The sequence below is a fragment of the Ovis aries genome, chromosome 2 (genome assembly GCF_016772045.2).
Source record: "Ovis aries strain OAR_USU_Benz2616 breed Rambouillet chromosome 2, ARS-UI_Ramb_v3.0, whole genome shotgun sequence".
NCBI classification, from domain to species: Eukaryota; Metazoa; Chordata; class Mammalia; order Artiodactyla; family Bovidae; genus Ovis; species Ovis aries.
In genome coordinates this window covers 192,580,496-192,600,937 of record NC_056055.1, presented here as the reverse complement: position 1 = coordinate 192,600,937, position 20,442 = coordinate 192,580,496, and the positions used below count along the sequence as shown (strand labels likewise).

Below are 20,442 nucleotides of genomic sequence, written 5' to 3'. Positions count from 1 at the left end.
AAAAATGTTTTTAAGAGTGGGAATGCTTCATATACTCAAAGAGTCTTTGCAGTTAGGGACCTGGCCTGGGGCTTGAGACAGTGAGCTTGCTCAGAGCAGCAGGAGCCCCTGGCTTATGGTCCTCAACTCTGACTGGACAGTACCATCTCATGAGAGCCTTTGAAAAACACTCATGTTCTGATAAAATGCAGGATGATAATTAAACTTCACTTCTAGATAAATAGCAACACAATTTTTAGTATGTCCCAAATAATGCATGACAGCTCCATGGACTGCTCAGTTCTTTTGACAACTTAACAGATGCACTGTGAGTTCCCTAAGAGGGGTCCACCCAGAGGAGACCACTGGGAGCTCCCAGGACTAAACTCAGAGTGACAGCCACAAGCCAGTCCAAATTCCCACATTGTCATCTCACACATTCACATCGTTTCTGTCCCATGTCAGCCCCTTGTAGGTCACATGAACTCCAATTATATTTTGCACCCCCAGGTTCTGGCTGTTGCTGTGCCCTCTGCCTGGAATGTCCACTCCACCCGGCTTATCTGGTGAATGTCCACACATCAATCCACACTGGCCCAATGCCACCTGTAGAGGGCATCTGTTCTGATCTTCTGGAAGGAAGTGACCTTCTGTTTCTAAGGACAGACACATCAAACACATCAAAGAACTCTGGGGCACACTGAGGGCTCTGGCATCTTCCTTTTGGTGCCTGATATTTTGCCAGGTGACCTACACATGGTAGGTGACCATCTAGGTGATCATCAAAAGCTTACTGAGTGAAAGCTCCTCCCAGCAGTGCAGTGAAACACAGCAGGAAATTTTCCAGATATGTAGTTACAAAAGCAGGAGTTGGCAGTGATCGCAAAACACACTGTATCAAGCATCTACTAGCTGTTAGGTGTGAAGACCATCTCTCTTGCCTTTATCACTACAGAGAACATTTATACATGCTGGTCCTCTGGCTCTCAAGATTACACAAGAGGCTTTGACTGATTCCAGGGGAGAGATTTGAGGAGTCCTGCTGTTTCTTCCATAGACACAGCTCATGAGAGCAGCCACCCTGGCTGGTCCTATTGCTCTGCCCCTCAGCCTGCCTTTTCTCTGGCCTTGAGTAGCTGTCAGCCTCAGTCAGGGAAAGCTGGTTTCTCAATACATCAGGTTCCTCTGGTTCCTCTAATCTCAGTTCTCCAGCTTGGTGTCCATCTCAGGGAAGGCCACCTGTGTGGTCCCGTTTTAGGGACTAAGAGTCAGGAGCTGCTGCTCCTCCTGGCTGTGCTGTCAACCTTTTTAAAAAATGTATTATTTATTTGGTTGTATCAGGTCTTAGTTGTGGCATATGGACTCTCAAGCTGTGACCCCCAGGCTCCAGAGTGTATGGGCTCAGTAGATGTGGCACACAGGCTTAGTTGCTCTGAGGTATGTGGAATTTTAGCTCATCGACTAGGGACTGAACCCATGTCCCCTGTGTTACAAGGTGGATTCTTAACCACTGGACCACCAGTGAAGTCCCCATGAGGTTTACTTCGACAGCATTCCTGCAGACCATCTAAAGACAGGCTGTACCCCTCTGCACCCACCCTGCAGGCCTCTTCGGTGGCTGCACATCCAGGCACTGGCCCAGGATGCCAAGTGGCCCTGTAAGACCTGCCCTGCATGGAAGCCTGCTGTCTCTGCTTATCTTGGAGGGATCTTCAACCTCATACATATTCATGTACCTAAGCACCTGGAGCAGAGGGCAGCCAGCAGATCAACTGGGCTCCTGCTACGGCTTTTTATAGGTCTGCTCTGTGCTGGGGATTCACTCACATCATCTCACACTCAAGATGCTTCTCATTCAAAACCATTCTCATGGGACAGCCACAAATCACGAGTAGCTCTCAAGAACTGAACTCCTGCAAACAACCTTGCCAGACTGGCGTTTCCATCCCTGCTTTAAATATAAAAAGACTGGAGCTCAGAGACAGTGTCCAAGGACAGAGCCAGGTTTCAAACCCAGACTGAGGCTCTACTGTTGACCTTGCTGCTAGGCCCTGGCCCTGTCTCCCAGTGTAGGCCAAAGCCTGGTGGTGGAACCCTGGTGACCAGTGGAGGCAAGATGCCCTCCACCTGTGAAATCCTGGGTGCTCCCAGCAGGGCACTGGACATAGGGATGACCAACCCATTTTACAAATGGGACAAATAAGGTCAGAAAGGCCAAGTCACTTTTCTTTCTTTCTTTTTTTTTTTTACATATATTATAATCAATTTTTATTGCTTATTACAGGAAAGGTATTTTTCTTTTTAAGAAAAATTTTTTTAGTTGGAGGATATTTGCTTTACAATGTTGTGTTGACTTCCATCATATAACAATGCAAACCAGTTATAATTATATATATGTATGCGCTCCCACTTGAGCCTCCCTCCCCACTCTCATACCACCCCTCTAGGTCATCACAGAGCTCCAGGCACAGCAGCTTCCCAAGAGCTGTGTGTTTTACACATGATAGTGTATGTCAATGCTACTCTCCCAATTCGTCCCACTCTCTTTTCCTTGCTGGGTCAAGTCCATTCTCTATGTCTGTGTCCCCATTCCTTCTCTGCAAATAGGTTCATCAGTACTATTCTTCTCAATTCCATATGGCCAAGTCACTTTTCACAAAACAGTCAGCTAGCCCAGTCTGTCCTACCTCAAGGACAGGAAATTTAACAGTGACCCAAGCTTAAAGGAAAAGAAGTTAATGTTTGAAGGTAGGATTTCTGTCTTCAAATGGGGTGTGTGGGGGGCGGTGGGGTGGGGAGATGAACTCTTTGATCTCCTTCAAACCAGAGCTCCCAGGAAGGGGGCAGGCAGCCTGAGCTTTTGGATCTGGCAAACCTACTTCAAACGTGATCACGTCACATTAGACCAAATGCCTTAACACCTCCCCTTCCCCAGTCTTGGGGTGTCTTATCCAGGACTAAGAACAGTAGGGCCTCGCAGGGAAGGGCTCAAACCACACACTTGATCCCGATATGCCCCTGGGAGGAGTCAGCTCCCACTGTCCTGTCAGAGCCCTAAGGCCTCCTGGGGTCCTTGTCCCATCAGCCTCATTGCCAAACCTCTGTCCCCAGTGGCTTCCTATCACGTCCTGTTGCCTGTGGTCACCGGAAGTCAGCTCTAGTGCCTAAGAAAGCAAAAAAGCTTCCTGGGTCTGGCAACCCTCACTTCTGATGGGTCAGGCCCTGAGGTCAGGTTGAGAAAGCAGCTGGTGAGCTGGGCCCAGGCCCATTTTATCAGCACCAGGTCCGCCCAGTGCTGGCACCAGATCCACTGCTGCTGTCTGATAAGAGGCTCCGCTCCGCTTTCTTGAAACCGCCTGGAGCTTATCAGAGGCAGGCCTGGGTGAAGGAGCCATTTCCATCAGCGTGAATAAAGGAAGGGAAGAAAAAAAACCTGGGAGAAATAGAATGCCTTTGCATGCAGACACAGTCAGGCTATCTGCCTGATGCTGTTGCAAGGCAGATTCACGGGCACGGGCAACCCCACTCAGAAGCCAGCGGGACCTGAGCTGAAAGCAAAGAGGACGGCTCCCTGATAGTGCTGCTGGCCGTGTCTCCTGTGTGTGTGGGGTGTGTGTGTGTGTGTGTGTGTGTGTGTGTGTGTGTGAGTGGTGGTGGTTTGGTGGCTTAGTCACTAAGTCATGTCCGACCCTTGTGACCCCATGGACTGTAACCTGCTAGGCTCCTCTGTCCATGGGATTCTCCAGGCAAGAATACGGGAGTAGGTTGCCATTTCCTTCTCCAAGTGTTGGGGGTGTGAACCAGGTCCAAGCGTGAAGCATTTATCCCCTTAGATTTTAATTTTTTATTGAAGACTAGTTGATTTACAATGTTGCGTTAGTTCCAGGTATATAGAACAGTGATTCAGTTACATGTGTAAATGTGTGTATGTGGGCACGCGCATATATGAGCTTCCTAAGTGGCACTAGCAGTAAAGAACTTGCCTGTCAATGCAGGCGACATAAGACACATCGGTTTGATCCGTGGTTTGGGAAGATCCCCTGGAGGAAGGCATGGCAACCCACTCCAATATTTGTGCCTGGAGAATTCCATGGACAGAGGAGCCTGTGGGTAACAGTCGATGGGGTCTCAAAGAATCAGACATGACTGAAGTGACTTAGCATACACGCAAGCAGTGTGTATATATTAATACTATATTAATCCCAAACTTCTAATTTATCCCCCCTTCCTTTCCCATTTGGTAACCATTCATTTGTTTTCTATCTGTGGGTCTATTTTTGTTTTGTAAATAAATTCATCTATATCTTTGTTTTTAGATTCCACATGGAAGCAATATCATATGGTAATTGTTTTTGTCTTACTTCAGTTAGTGTAATAATCTCTCGGTCCATCCATGTTGCTGCAAATGGTATTATTTTATACTGTTAATGGCTGAGTAAAAAACATCCCCTAGGTTCATGGCACAAAAAGCACTCGGCATCATGGAGGAGGATACTGCCCGCCAGTAAGTGAGCCTGTGGGGTGCAGACATTATGGAATTGAGTGACAGCTGGGCCGTGGGGTTGGCTCTTCCATTTGCTATTGGTGTGGCCTTGGTACAGTCATTTGTCCCTTTTCCAGGAACACTCAGAATACCGAGTTGTGTGAGGATCCCAGACCCTTCATTTAAGTGGTGTCTAAGAGCACTCCCTTCCCTGGTGGGCACAAGGACAGCCTGCCTGGCCCCTTCGCTTAGAGAGATCTCAGGGGAGGCTGACCCTCCCTCCACACCCTCTGGCCTGTCCCAGGCTGCAGGGAGGACCAGGCAAGATGAGAAACGTCCATGCATTGGTATATGCGAGAGGTTCCAAGTACAAAGGGTGCTCAGGTGACCCGAAGCCCAGCATGCCTGTCCCATGGAGATGAGAAGCCAGTCACTTGAAGAGCACCTCCATTCGCATGCAGGGATGATGGATATCTGAGGGCAAGAGGCAGCCAGGATGAGCTCCTGAGCCATATTTAATTGGCCCCCATCACTTAACCAGATGGTTTCCAGGGAAGCTCAGCAGATTAAACACAACAGTGTATACACCAAAAGCAGATGAAACCTCAACCTCTGTTCCCGTCTTAGGAACCTGGCTGCTAGTGGGACTTTCCTCTGTGACCAGTTGCATTAATTTGAGCCTCTTACATGGGTGTGTAGAGAGACTCAGGTGGTAGAATCCTGGCTTCTAAGCTGAACTGTAGGAGCCCACACTGGTCTCATCACCCTTCTGATAATAGGGTGTTTTGTATTTTGTGTTTCTAGGCTGCTCTTTCATTCCACCAGGGACTCAAGCACACCTATGCACACAGGCAGAGGTCCGCTTTCAGAAGCCTCTCTGGAACTGATGGTTGCATCTTCTTTGTGAAGCTCCCAGGTGAGGCTGAGGGTGTTGTGGGGACCACCTTTCCCAGGCAGGTGGCAGCCTGGGCCCCAGGAGTCTTGGGCCTGAGAGCACACTTGTCCACATCCTTTCCTGATTCTCTTCTCCACCCGTGCTGGGCCAGACCCTTCAGCCTGGGGACTGCTCTGTGCCTTCTGCTGGACTGTTTCCCCAGGGCCTACGTGGATCCAGAGCTGTGAGGAGAAGGCAATGTCCCCCTCCCTGACTCTGCATGGGGCTCTGTCCCACATCGTAACACTCCTAGCTGGTCCCTGTGAGTCCTGAGTGCCTGTGAGGGCAGATGCCAGGAGCCTCATCCCCATATTCATTTCATGTAGAGCTCAGCATGGCCCTGCAGAAAAACTCCACCCAGAAGATGCAACTAGTAATTTCAGAGAGGCTTTGAAAACCAGCCTTTGTGCGTGTGTGTGTGTATGTGCACATGTGGGCCTGCAACTAAGGCATCTTTCAGGGCATCTGAGAACAAATGGCAACCTACTCCGGTACTCTTGCCTGGGAAGTCCCATGGATAGAGGAGCCTGGTGGGGTATAGTCCATGGGGTCTCAAGAGAATAAGGCATGACTGAGCACACACGCATAAACACAAATGGGGTGCCTGGTGAAGGCCTCCGTCACTACTGCATCTCAGGCATCACTTAGGAGTTCTCTGCCATCCTCTTCTCTTCTTCTCAGCTCCCAGTACGTGTCACGGCTGACTCAGAACCTTGCTAGAGCCTTAGCAGAGATGCTGAGGGGCTCCTCCCTCGGGATGAGAAACCTTCTGGCAGGGAAATTCAGGAAGGTGGTAGAATTCCAGCTGCTACAATGGGTGCTGGGAGACAGTCCCATTGGCCCTCTGCTGCCTTACCTGTCTGACTTCATCTCCTAGTCACCACTTCCCACGCCTCTCCCTGCTGCACTGCTTCCTATCAGTTCCTTGATCGGGCCAAGCCCGGTCCTACTGCAGGACCTCTGTGTGTGCTGTGCTCTGCCTCTTGTGCCTCCTCTCAGATATTCAATCCCACGTTTGGCTCCCTGGCTTCTTTTAGGTCTTTCTCAAATATCACCTTCCCCAGTGAAGATTCTCTGACCACTCTCTTTAGAATGGCACCACCTCTTGCCCTTGGGCCTCTCTCCTTTCCCGGCTTGATCTTCCTCCCCACACTTAGCATCGTCTGACTTATTGAGCACTCTACCTGCAGGTCTCGTGTCCATCTGTCCAGCACCACTGAAATGTAAGTTCTCTTTCTGGATGACTGTTGGTTGGGGCACTGTCAAATCCCCAGGGCCTGACACACAGTGGGTGCTCAAAACACACTCATGGCCTGGGCTAAAAAGCTTGCTGATGCCGGTGGCAGAGGCAGAGTAGGAGTGTAGACTCAGGGAATCTATTGTTGAACTCAGGGTCCACTATCTTACAACTGGTGAAATGTGGACATACTTTTTCCTCTGAGTCAACATATCCAATCTGAGAAGAGGGATAATAACCTCCTGAGATGGGGAAAGATGTCACTAAGTTGGGTAAAGAAAATGTGGTACTTATATACAATGGAATATTACTCAGCCATTAAAAGAATGAAATGATGCCATTTGTAGCAACATGGATGGATCTAGAGAGTGTCATACTGAAGTAAGAGAAAGAGAACTAGCATTTGATATTGCTTAAATGTGGAATTAAAAAAAATGATACAGATGAACTTATTTACAAAACACAAACAGACTCACAGACTTTGAGAACCAACTTATGGTTATCAGAGGGGAAGGGTTAGCAGGAAGGATAGACTAGAAGTGTGGAATTGATATGTACATGTTGTTTCATTTAAAATGGACAACCAAGGACCTGCTATATAGCACAGGAACTCTGCTCAATATTATATAACAACCTAAATAGGAAAACAATTTGAAAAAGAACACATACATGTATAACTGAATCACTCTGCTGTACACCTGAAACTAGCATATCATTGCTAATTAACCATATGCCAATATAAAATACAAAGTTAAAAAAAGAAAAACAAAACCAGGTTCAGGACAATGCTCCTAGCCCAATGCTTGGGCCCTGGTGAGAAGCCCTGTTTTCTGAACGAGACGGGAGAGCTGGCTGGTCCAGGCACGGCCTGTCTGATGTGTGGCCCTTTTTCCTATACCTGCCCAGTTGGGGTGAAGATTTTCTGCAAGGCGGTAGGAGAGCCCCAGCTGCCTATGTTTATGGGGGTGGGGGTGGACGGGTGACAAGAGGGCAAAAGAAGGTAAAAGCCACAAGAGGGACCCTTCCCTTGGCAGCTTGGGTGGATCAGGTCACGGGAATGAGTCATTCCATCTTCACACAGGTGAGCCAGGCCTGGCCTGATGGGCCTCCCTGGCTGCTGCCTGGTCCCTAGCCTTGGCTGCCGGTCTTTCTTCTGTGGCATCTTATCCATCCATAAGGCTATGGCTTCCTCCAGAGAGAAGTGCAGTGGGGCCAGGTGGGCTCCAGGCCTAGAATTCAAGCCACTGGAGATGCTCCTGTTGGTTTAAGACAGCAGTTGGGAAACTTTTTTTGACAAAGGGCCATACATTAAATAGTCTGTACGCCATGTGGTCTCTGCTACAACTCTGTTGTTGTCCCTTGAAGGAAGTTTGTTTAGACAAATGAATGGGTGCAGCTGTGTTCCAATAAAGTGAAAGTGAAAGTCGCTCAGTTGTGCCCAACTTTTGCGACCCCATGAACTATACAGTCCATGGAATTCTCCAGGACAGAGTACTGGAGTGGGTAGCCTATCCCTTCTTCAGGGGATCTTCCCAATCCAGGAATCAAAACGGGGTCTCCTGCATTGCAGGCAGATTCTTTACCAGCTGAGCTACCAAGGAAGCCCATTCCAATAAAACTTTATTTGTAAAAACAGGCATCCTATGGGCCTTAGTCTGCAGACCCGTGGCTTAAGTCTCTGTGTCACTGAGCCTCTCTCTTCCCCCTCATGCTAATATTTGCATTGTGGTGGCTCAGTGCTAGGCCTGGGCCTTTCCTACATCTCATTTAAGGTGCGCATGAGGATGGAGCTTCGAGTGGCTAAGCCGCATCTTGAACCCAGGTCTGACATGCTTACAGCCTATACTTTCAAATGGCCACTCTCTGCTCATTTTTTCTTGGGGAGGGCCCTGCTCAAGGGAGCAAGGAGAACCATAGACAGGCCCCAGGCAGAAAGCAGGGAAGTGAGAGGTACAAGATGAAAGATCATTAGCTGTAAGAACATAGGACACCATCTATTGCTGTGGCCACTTTGCACAGAGTCCAGAGTCTGGCTGCACCCATGGCTCACTGTGTCCTGAACACTCCATGGGTATGACAGGATGCAGGCACCAGGGCCGTGGAGGCCAGAGAGAGTGAGTCACCAACTCAAGTTCACCTACACTGGTTATTGGTGGGGTTAAAACAGTGGCTGATGAGATAGTATGAGAGTGGCAGGTCTCACCTTTGATTTAAACCTTGCACAGGTTCAAGGCCATCTCTGTAGTGAAGGCTATGGCCTGCCCTCTCTGACTGGGGTCTGTGCAGCTCCCCTGGCCAATTGCACTGATTAGAGAGGCCTCATCATAGAGGGTCCTTCCAGGGAATCTTGAGTCCTGAGATGTCAGGTCGAGACCAGAACAAATTGCTTATTCAAGTGGTCACAGCCTGGCTTTTGCCACGGGTTTGCTCCAGGGAGGCCTGAGGAGGTCTGGGAAGCATTTGTACAAGGGTTCCTGAGTGGAGCTGGTTGGCTCAGGAGACGTCAGGAACCAAGGCCGAGGAGAATGACCATCCTCTGTTCATTTCTTCTTAGAGGAGGGTCCCACTCACGGGAGCTCAAAGGAGAACCTTGGAGACCCCAGGCAGAAAGCAGGGCAGTGAGCGGTCACCCTTTTATCTGCATAGACAGTCAGGCCTCTGTTTCTAGAGCCCCAGGGCACTAGGGCAGGAACCCAGATAATTATGCCTCTGGAAGTGTGACCCTGTGGCTTTTACCAAAGGAACAGAGGACAGTGAACAGTTGGCCAGAGACCAAAGCCTCAGGAAATAAACAGCCCGGAAACACAGTCTCACAGGGTGTCTGAACTTTGGAGGAAAACCATGGATTTCATCTGTCTTTGACTGCAATGTCTTCAAAGATGTACTCTGACTTTCTCTAGCATTATGTGCCTTTTCAGTGAGTGACAAATGTCATTTCACTCGAGTTAGTTCTTTAAAAATAGCATGTTCCAGAAGATCTTTTCAGAAGCTCCAAGATTCTTAAATAGGAAATGACCTAGGAGTAGCGACCAAAGCCTGATATAAATAAGCGTAGCTAAAAAGCCCATTGGAACCAACCTTCTTTCACTCCTGGGGCAGAGAATTTTGTTCTCTGTTGAAACTCGCCACTGTCTACACATACAAATGGTGATACTGAGCAGGGCTGAAAAGATGGCCTTGGGGTTGGAGCACCTGGGTTCAAATCACAGCCCTGCTGCTCACAGCCTGTCTTACACCCAGAGGAGGGAGGCACCATCCACAGACCCATCTCACAGAGAAGGATGGTGACAAGGAAAGAATACTTTGAACCAACATTTGCTCAGCACGTGTGACACATCAGATCATCCACGCTCACAGCAGGTACCCCATACACTTGCACTACTGTCTGTATTTTAACATTCTTTCACCTTGTCTTAACTTCAGTCATTCCCTGAGTTAGAACAGTCTCAACAATGAACGTTGGTCTGTGAACTAAAATATTGCCTGCCACATCAGTAAGCAAAGAATGTTGCAGCCATCAACCCATCTCATCATAGTCACTCAGATAGTAAGACCCGAGGGAACTTAGGATGGAAACAGGACATCTGCCATCTAGCACTGCTGCGCAGCCACCCCTCGGAGACCCAGGATGAGAAAGCACAGGCTACTGGCCCCACATAGCTAAGGTGCATATCAAAGAAATTAATTCGGTGAATGCAGATTCTTGCATCTTCCCAGACACAGAAAAGTGCTGAATTCATTAACTTAAGATGTCTAGTTTTCTTTGATAAACAGTAATCTTTTGATTACTTGATGTTCCAACTACTTGGTCTTTTGTTGAAAAACTTCTATATATCCTGGCTTCCCTTCTGCCTCTTTGGAGCAGTCTTTCAGAGCTATCTGAGAGGCTGCATCTTGGGTTTCTGTCCTCAGATTTATCCACCAAATAAAACATAATTCTCAACTTTTAGGCTGTGTGTTGACAAGTTCTTCAAGGAAAAAGTCTTAACAAGATAAACCTATGCCAAGTTAAGGAGAAATACACCATAATTTAACATTAGCTGTCAATGTTAACTAATTTTAGATAGCAATTTATATTTGAGAAGTTAAGTTAGTCTTTAAATTGCTAGATGTCTATTTAGCTATGAAGTATCAGAAGAAGACACAGGCAATTCAATCTGGAACCTGAATTTCTGCTAAGAAATTTCTCAGTAAGGGGTTTGGATGCTTTTTATTCCTGTCATGATGTGTGTTCTGCTGCACCAAGAAGTCCAACGATGCTCTGAGGACAAGGATCTTCTCTAGACTTTTTTTTTTATCTCCTCCTGCATCCCTAGGGCAGGGGGGATACATAGAAGTCTTCGAGTTTCTGTTGATGAACCAGGGGTGTACATGGTCGTTAGTAAACGTTTATGGATAAATTGCTTCCCTAATGGAATCATCTATCTATTAGATTGGCCAAAAAGTTCATTTGAGTTTAAAAACCTGAATGAAATTTTTGGCCGACCCAATAGTTTCTAACTTTTAAGATTTTCTTCACGGAGCCTCGAAGTTTGATAACAACCTTTCTTGTGGATTAACTGGTAAAGTAATGGACAGCTGGGTGTATACTGCAGTCTGACTGTAGGCAAATAATTTAACCATGTATGTTCATGCATGCCAAGTCGCTTCAGTCGTGTCCTATTCTTTGTGACTGCAGACTGCAGCCTGCCAGGCTCCTCTGTCCATGGGATTCTCCAGGCAAGTTTACTGGAGTGAGTTGCCATACCATCCTCAATTTAACCACAGTGAGAGTATTTTATGTGATGAAAATGTCTAATATGGACGGACCCTCCAAAAGCCCCAAAATGAGACCTCAGGTGGACATTCTGGGACGCACCAGCCAGGAGACTGAAAACTGGGTTACTGAAGCCCTCGGTGTCCAGCCATGACTTGAGAGTGACAATCACAAGGGGGTCCTGGAGTGGAGTTGCCAGGCCGCCCAGCTCCACTACACAGAAGGGCTTTTTATCTCTTTCATATTTCCAGACTTCATCTCACAATTTATTTTGTAGAAATGTCATTTCTCCTGAAAATAATTGCAATGGAGATTTGTAGCTGTGACATTATTTTTTAACGTGTGTATGTTTTAGGGATGGGGACTCCAGGTGGGAAGCCACTGCTTTTGGAGATTCAGGGATGGATGGCCTTCATTCCTTTTGGTGACCCTATGGTCCCAGCATCAGCTCCTCAAAGCCATTACATCATCCTGTCCCCACTTAAGAACCTGATGAGTGAATTTCTGTGGCAAAAACAGTGCATTCCCAAAGGAATCAGAGACATGCACCCCTACCTTGCTCCACATACTACATCTGGTTGTGTAACCCTCCTAACATTTCTGAGGAGGGTTTCTAAACATCTCACTTTATTCACCTACCAGAGAAGGCAAGTAGTGCCTCCTTTTCTTCTTTATTTTTTTAAATTGAAGTATAGTTGATTACAATGTTGTGTTAATTACAGCTGGTACAGCAAAGTAATTCAGTTATACATATATATGCATCCCTTTTAAAATATTCTTTTTCCTTCCAGTTTACCCTGAGATACTGAATATAGTTCTCTGTCCTATACAACAGGAGAACAGACTGCTGATTGCAAGGGCTAGAGGGATGGAGGGGAGATGGAGTGGGAAGTTGAGGTAAGCATATGTAGACTTCTGTATACAGAATGGATAAACAAAAATTAGTGACTCCTGAATGAAGAAAGGAAACAGATTTGAGAGTGCCTAGCAAAGAAGAACACAGAGTGCAGGAATGGTCCCACGGCTGGTGATATTTCAACAAAAGACAACTCTGCCAATGCAGGGGTGGGTCTTTGGTGCAGGCATTCCAGGAATTGGCCAGGAACTGGTGGGGGCATTATTCTCTCTGGGTGCCCTTGCAGCGACCCTGAAGGCAGCTGCCCACTGCCTCCCTGAGGAAGAGTAGGACCTGTGTTTGGGTTGGCCTCAGCTGGTATAACTGTCACAGCCCAGCCCTCGAAGGCCACAAGGAGCATTTCATCAGCAGCTGCTCGGCCACCAGGTGGGGGCTCACTGAGGAGGGCAAAGCCAGAACAACTGGCCCCATGTGGGATGGATAAAGAAAGGCCTTTCCTTCCAAGGCAGGAGAGTAAACTCAGGGACATATGGCGATGAGCAGACCACTGGACTCCCAGGGTCATGGGCAACCCCTCCCAGCATGCCGTCTGCCACATCCCAGAGGCAGACGGATACACCAGGCTGGCGGCCAGACAGCGCCAGTGATGCCCGGTGAGGCCCTGGGGGAATAGCCTGTTTGAACTTCAGTTTCCATGTTTCTAAGCTGGAATTAATAAAATCTACATCTGGGGAGATGGTGAAGGACAGGGAAGCCTGATGTGCTGCAGTCCATGGGGTCACAAAGAGTCAGACACGACTGAGTGAAAAACAACATCTGGGTAACATCTTCCGGTTGAACAGGGTACCCTGTTTATCCTCCCTGGGTGTGGCCAACTGCACTCCCCACCCTGCCTCTGCACCTGTGCTGAGATCCACCATCCACAGTGATCAGTATGAGCCCAGCAGGCTTTTCATGGCTGCCCCCCTGGGCCCCTTACTGGGTGGCCTCCTTCCACTGAGCTCCTCCATCTGTATCTCTGCCCAGTCTCTTTATGAACTGCCTTCCTCCTGTCACCTGGCTATCCCGTAGGTATCTGAAAATCACGTCTGCTTAGAGAGACTCTTCTCATATCCTTCCTGATTTTTTATGTATAATTGTACAATGAACACGAATTGCTTCTTTCACAGTGAAACGGGACAAAGCCTTTAAAACTTTGACGTGAAGAACAACAGCCTAATGTCACGGCTGAAAAAGGCAAGAGGATAAGAGAAATACAGAGATGGAGATACAGAGATAGGACTTCCCTAACAGTCCAGTGGTTAAGACTCCGGGTTTTCACTGCAGGGGGCATGGGTTCAATCCATGTTTGAGGAAATAAATTTTTTTGCGCTGCCAAAGTTTCTTTCTTTTTTTTTTTTTTAAGGGAGTATTCTGGGTATCCTCAAGCATTTCCTTTTGATTCTGGCAATCTCCCAGGGTAGAGGCAAAGAGCAGGCATGGGGGAGCCACGGCAGCAGCCCAAGAGCTCTGTCTCTGTGGGGGTGGGCAGGACTGCTGGGCAGTGGGAGAGCGGGAGGATTTGACATGGAAGCCCTGCAGAGGAGGGTCAGGGCTGTGGGCACTGGGCAGGGACCGGTGGGCACCAGGCCCTGGGGCCTGGACGGGCTGAACCAGGAGGCCTTTGTGGGCCTAGGTGCTCTGTCTTCCTAGGTCCTTTCTCCCTACTCCCCATAATAACAATCATATTTTAGAGGGGACATTGATATGAAGACAAATACAAGGTTTAGTCTTAAAAGTTCATTTTCCCCTTTTGACTGTAAAAGAAACACCTTTTTCTGTGGTTCTCTAAAAGCTCTAAGTGCTGTGCCTAATGTGTGAGGTGGCCCTGGCTGAGTCCCTCATAGAAACACCTGCTGTGCATGAGCGAGGGGTTGGTGGCTCTGGGCAACTCACGTTGCCTCTTGAGTTTCTATATCATCACATGCAAAATGGAGATAAAATAATCACCATAGGGCTACTAGAGGGTGAAATGAGATAACTTAAGCAGAGTGTGGCCAATTTTTTATGCTCTGAGTCAGGGAGACAGTCGGTCAGGACAGTTTATAGAATTTGTGGAAAAGGGGGAAAAAAGAGAATGTAAAAAAAAAAAAGACAACTCGGGATTTTCAGCTAAAGCAGAACTGAATTCACTAAATTGAGAACTTTGGCAGAAATTGAAGGAAAGCTATTCAAATGACAAGTCAATCCCAGGGCACAACCAAAGGAGAGAAGGCCCAGCTTCGTAGCAGGAGTTCAAGCATGGGTTGGAGGCAGGAAGTGGTGAGAAGGGGGCCCACCCAGGAGAGAGGGGACACCAGCTCTGCACTCGCCCAGTGGCAACATCAAGGGAAAGACACTGAGAGGTGGAGCAGCTGCAGGCCAGGTGGGAGAGAAGGAGCCCCATGGGCACGAAGGTTGGGGTGCACAAGGAGTGCTGGGAGGGGCAAGGCATCAGGCTGAGCTAGAGGCCATTGGGGGCCACTGAGGGGGCAGGGCTAACACAGGACAGAAAGATACAGGTGAATATGGGACCGACAGCACTCTCTGTGTAGATCAGACTTGTTTACACTGGTTGGAACTTCACATCTCCCCATCCCTCCACCCACCCATCCATCCATCTATCCATCCATCCCTCTCTTCCTCCATCCACCCACCCTCTTCTATCCATCCCTCCATCCATTCATTCATGTATGATTTTAAGGAGCCCACTCTTCCTCAAGACAGCCAAGACTCTTATTGTTAAGCAGGCAGTGAAGCTGAGGGAGCAAGGTTGTTCTCCTCGGATGCTAGCTAAGAAGACTAAGCTGCAGAGGGTAAAATGTTGGTTCAAAGTCACACAGCTGGTGGGAGAGAACACGTGTTGTCTGCCCCACCTCGCCAACTCTGTGATAAATACTGAAAGAACAGATCCCTTGGAGGAAGCTGTCCTAGCACAGAAGGGCACAGTATCCCAGAGTTATTGCAAAAGTGACTTCTGTGCTAGGTCTGAGGGCTTCATTTGGAGCCCTAGAACCAGGGCAGACTTTGCCTCCTATCTTTGGTATTATTTTCAGTGGCCAATGAGCAAATAGGGAGAGGAGCCGTACAGTGGAGAGTGAGCCAGAACTCACTGAGGACACCATAAAGCATTCAGGCAGGGACAGTGATAAATGCAGACCAGGCTCTATATAGGAGTTTTACCCATGAGCTGAGAACAAGGGGGCCAGCACTATGTTCAAGGCCACAGTCAAGTCAGAGCCGATCCACATTCAAACCCAATGCCTGAACTCTAAAACTGGTCTTCTAACCTCCCTGTCACTAGACAATTGAGGCCAAGTGTATTTGCATTAAACAGCTTCATAAGGTACAGCAGAGGGACCTGAGCCTGAACTCCCTACTTGCTAAAGTCTGTGTGTATGGTGAACATCCCAAGAGAAAGGACCTTTCACAGCTGGGGACTTTGCTGTCCAGTGAACACAGAGGTCACAGATAGGAACCCAGCACAAAAGGCAGATAAGCAGGACGATTTATCTAGTTTTGATCTGGCCAACCACAATCCCCTTCACTGTAAGACATGGCTGAAATATGTGTCCACAGCTACAAATAAAACAAGAAGACTCTCCATTCCAGGGTTCAGGGGGGTGTGTGCCGGGGTCCAGGGTCAGCTGGTAGCTGCATACTTGAACTCCCATATAAGTGTGCATTGTATGAAGGAGAAGGTTGGTGGGGGTCCCAGCTGTGCTCCCTGCAAGTGACGTGCCAGTCAGTTCATTACAGTGGAGATAAAATATGCACATTAGGTGTGCAGTGAGATGATGGGGCATCCTTGTCCAGAGCATGTTCCTCCCAAAGGCCCCAAATTCAAGGCTCCTTTCCTCAGAGACCCAGGAAAGGTCACAGGTGCATCCACTGAACAGCAGAGAGTATACCAGTCACAATGCTTTGGCAGTAAGAGAAGGGAGGTGTGGCAGATACAAGACAGACTATAACAAAAGTGTCATGAAGAGTTATTCATCACAGTCGTTTTAAATTCCCAGTGTGATAATTCCCATATCTATTGTGTCTGGTTCTGGTGCTGGCTTTATATCTTCAAATTGTGTGTTTTGTCTTCTTGTATGTCTTATAATTTTTCTTGGCAGCCAGATGTGATATATTGGGTAAAATGACCTATTGTGATGGGGTGATGAAGGGTAGGGGAAGGGGAGCACCCTGTGGTCTAATGAGGTCTATCTGTTAGTGAGCCCATCTCTCTGGACTGGGAACTTCACAAGTGTCCCTCAGTGTTTTTCTCTCCTTGCAGGTGGGCACAGAAGGCTAGCATGAGCTGGAGGTGGGAATTTCCCTTCCTGTAGGTCAGTTAGTCTCTAACAGTATCACATCAGATCAGCTCTGGTTAAGTTTCCCTGAGGCCAGATCTTGTTAAGAACAGGTGCACTTATCCCCTCCTTCCCGCTGGAAACTCAAGATGACTTTTCTCTGATATTTATTGCGGTCACCTGGTCAAACTCCAGATAGTGGATCTCACCATATTGTGTGTGCAGAGGTGGGGTGGGACTCTCGATGACTGGGCCCCTACCCTTGGGGTTTTTAACTCACAAAGTTATCCACACTGGTTTAGCTGCTAAGTCATGTCTGACTCTTGTGACCCCATGGACGGTAGCCTGTCAGGCTCCTCTGTTCGTGGGATTCTCCAGGCAAGAATATTGGTGTAGGTTGCCACTTCCTTCTCCACACTGAGTCTTGAGCAATTTATCAATCCTAAAGAGTCATGAATGAGAGCTGGAGAAGATGTTGGGCCAAGAGGAAGGGCAGGACTTCAGAGCAGGAAGGTGGGCAGCCAGTGATGCTTTGATACAAATCACAGGGAGAGGCAGGCCAATGGCTGTCTTTGACCACAGAGAACCAGCACACAGGCTCTCCAGTGGCTGGAGGGAGGGTGAGGGGAGCTGTGCGAGGTTCAGCCTGTGAAGGACCCCAGCGTCTTGAGCTCATGCTCCCGCTGACCTGAGAGAAAGAACTGACCCTTGACAGTATCTGCCCTTGGCTAAGATTTTGCACACTAACATTTGTTCTGGAAGGATGTACCCAAATTAAAGTTTATAACGACTAAGGGCAGGAAGTGGTGTTCCCACAGAAGTTCAGATTATGTAATGCTCTGAAGGAAGCCCTGAGCAAAGATGGGGAGGGCAGGTGGGGGAGCAGAGGAGGTCAAAATGAAATACCAATCAGTGAATGTAGAGTAGAAGAGTTTGGTGGTGATGCCCGGGGCCCATTAGTATGTCCTTAAAATTGGTTTGGGTTTGACTTTCTGTCCACTGCAATGTTCTAGATTAGTACCTATTGAGCAGATGAGTTTAAAAGGTGTTTTTGGCCCTTTGAATGGACATGGGCCCAGGAGTGTTGGCCCTTGGGTGGTCTGTGTAGTCACCTGTTCATGTCTGAGTTGCTGGCTGAGCACTTTCCTGAGCTAGGCCCCAAGTGGTAGGGGGCAGCTGGGGTCACAGAGCTTCTTAGAAGTCAGAATTCCTGAAAATGTGACAGACCTAAAAATTCCTCAGGCTGCAAAGTGTCCTCAGAGCCCCAGTGAGTGGTTTTCTGGTGTCAGGAGGACCCAGGGAGGCCTTAACTGACCAGCTGGTACAGGTGTGTGTATGGTGGGGGGCAGTACCCAGAGAGCCTGGAGGTCTGAAGCAGGCAGGTGTGAGGGTGTAGCTGGAGGGACAGGGCGGTCCAGGCAGGAGGAAGGATCCTAGGGAATGGTCCACACTGGCTGTGGAGGGCAGCAGCTGGCCCAGTGTGGGTCAGGCCTGACCACACAGAAGCAGTGACGGCAAGCAGTGGTGGACTGAGGTTGGACCATAGGCCTGGGTGAAAAGCTATGGTGTGGTTGGCAGGTTCTAAGCATCTGTGCAAAGGCACAGCCCTGGTTTCCTGGGCATGGTTCTCATGGCCTGTGGGAAGCAGAAGGCTCTGCCTGGCACACATGGGCAGCAGGCCCACATGCACCCTAATGCCCCACTCAGGTTAGCCTCTGTTGGCTCTGGGGTCTCATAGCCTGAGTCCACAGCCTGGCTGTACCCTGGGGACCAGGAAGCCCTGAGGATCATCATCCCCCAGCCTCCAGTGTTTCATCTGCAAAACAGCGAAGAATACGCTTTTGAGTCCAGGCTGTGGAGGAATGACCCAGGCAAGGCTGGACCATGGGCCTACGCATGTAGGTACTGACATTGCTTCTGTTACATTATCAAAAGCAAACTCAGCTGCTTTCTGCTAGGGAGACTCTGGAGATGATCAGCACCTGCAGGTCAGGTTTGCTAAATTCTGTTAACAACAACATCTGCCAATACCACATCACTGGGCACAGCGCCAGACCCTTATTCTCTCGTTCATCACACGATTCCCAAGAAGTAGCTGTTCTGACTCCCAGTGACAGATGAGAAAACTGAAGCTCCGAGGTCTCCTATATCTCCTCAAAGTCAGTAAGTGTTGGAGATCAAGTCTGACTCCCCAACACAGCACTTGTGGGCCTCAGGGCCACCCTCTCACTCACTATGAGAGACAGGACACTTCATTTAACTTCTGGGGCATATTTCCTCATTGGGGGTAGGGAACCTGCTAGGAAGTGGGCAAAGGCCATACAAGGTACTTCTCAGCAAAAGAAACACAGTATCTTACAGAAGTACAAAAGCACGTGTAATTACAGAGGCACATTCAAAAGTGACAACATGGCTTACACAACAGACTGGCCAAGATAAAAACCGCACAGTGTGAGTGAGGGTGCGCGAAAACACCATTTTCACTGGCTGTCAGAAATGTGTTAGAAATTCATGTGTCCTTTTGAAGGGCATTTTTCAGTATCTAAAAACATTTCACATGTATATACTTTTTGTCCAAATTAAATTCTGAGGGAAAGTATCCTAAATGTACATAAACATATGCATATGAAACCCTACTTACAAGGTTGTCATGGCAGCACTGTGTCTGGTTAAAAAAAGAAATCCAAGACTGTACACAACCCAAATGTCCATTTTTGCAGGAATTGGTTAAATAACCCATTCATATTCATACTATGCAGCCCCAAGAAGGATGGATCTATATATATGGTGAGAAAGTATACTCTGTAAAATATGGTCTTATGAAAAAAAAAAAGATGAAAGTAGAATACATGTTTCATGTTGTAAATGAAAAAGTAATTGTATAGATATACAATACTTCTAGAAAGTTTCTCGTAAATCTATAAAGTTCCTGCCCTGGAGATGGGAAGAAAGTATCCTTTCCTATTATGAACTCTTCAAACACCTGTTTAAATTTTCCTGTTTTGTTTGTAGCTTGTGCTTAAGAGTGCCTGTTGTGTTTGCTCACCCTTTGGAAGGTGTTTAGGTTGGGGTCTCAGAAGGGCATTTGATGGACTATATACCTGCCACTCAAAGAGGCAAATTGACTTGACTTGCCAGCTTCTCCTTGCTGGTGAAGGGCCTCTCTCTCCCCATGGTAGATGGGCTGGTGAGCTCCCACTGCAAACATAGGACACCTCTTACCCCACATTCCTATTTCCCTGGAGGCACTGCAAGTCCCCAGAAATAACTGGCCAACTCTCGGCACCCTTGGAAGGTCCACTTGCTGGCTGTGCCAAGGCCATGTGACTCCCAAAAGCCATGGATATCTGGAGGGGTTGAGCAACAGCTTTGATGGAATGTCATTTGGCACTGAACACAATCCTCCCTGCTTTTGCCAGAGGTAGCGCATTCTATATAAAGCTGCCAGACCTGGCCATCTCCTCACTGAGCCTGATCCCTCTCCATCAAGGGCAAGGCGATTGATTTCTGCACCTAACTCCTCCGCAATAATTGTGGCCTTTGGGTTTATGCACCTAGTTGGGTAGGGGAGGCCTGGCTGGGAGGGAGCAGCAGGTCCTCTCGGTTGTAATATCTGATTCTGGGGGTGGGGTAGTGATGTAAACGGAGACAGGAAGGATATAGACACATCCTGCCTGAGTTAGCAGCGGTGGTGAGAAATAGAGCCCCACGGTTCTCCCACGGCAGAGATCCTGCCAGAAAGTAAATCCTAAGGGTAATCTGGAATGGTATGCAAGTAAGGGCTGCATCTCCATCAGTTCTGGAAGAGAAGTGTTTGCAGTCATTGGTCAAGGGTCAAGGTCTGAAACCTGAATCCTGGAGAACCACTGTAGAGGGACAGG

At 48.1% G+C, this 20,442-nt stretch overlaps 1 protein-coding gene and 1 long non-coding RNA gene across 4 annotated transcripts in view; one reads left to right on the top strand and one right to left on the bottom strand.

Moving 5' to 3' along the window:
• Positions 1-20,442, top strand: part of LOC121818724 (uncharacterized) — a 76,051-nt gene that overhangs the window by 20,579 nt on the left and 35,030 nt on the right. Inside the window, exons 3-4 of one of the 2 annotated variants that reach the window (XR_009599632.1) lie at positions 1-5,378; positions 13,415-20,442. The exon at positions 1-5,378 is cut by the window's left edge and continues 18,307 nt beyond it. This is a non-coding gene — a long non-coding RNA (uncharacterized LOC121818724). The other variant, XR_006058794.2, reaches the window with a different exon arrangement.
• GYPC (glycophorin C (Gerbich blood group)) overlaps positions 1-20,442 on the bottom strand; it is a 46,583-nt gene that overhangs the window by 24,513 nt on the left and 1,628 nt on the right. The window lies entirely within an intron of this gene.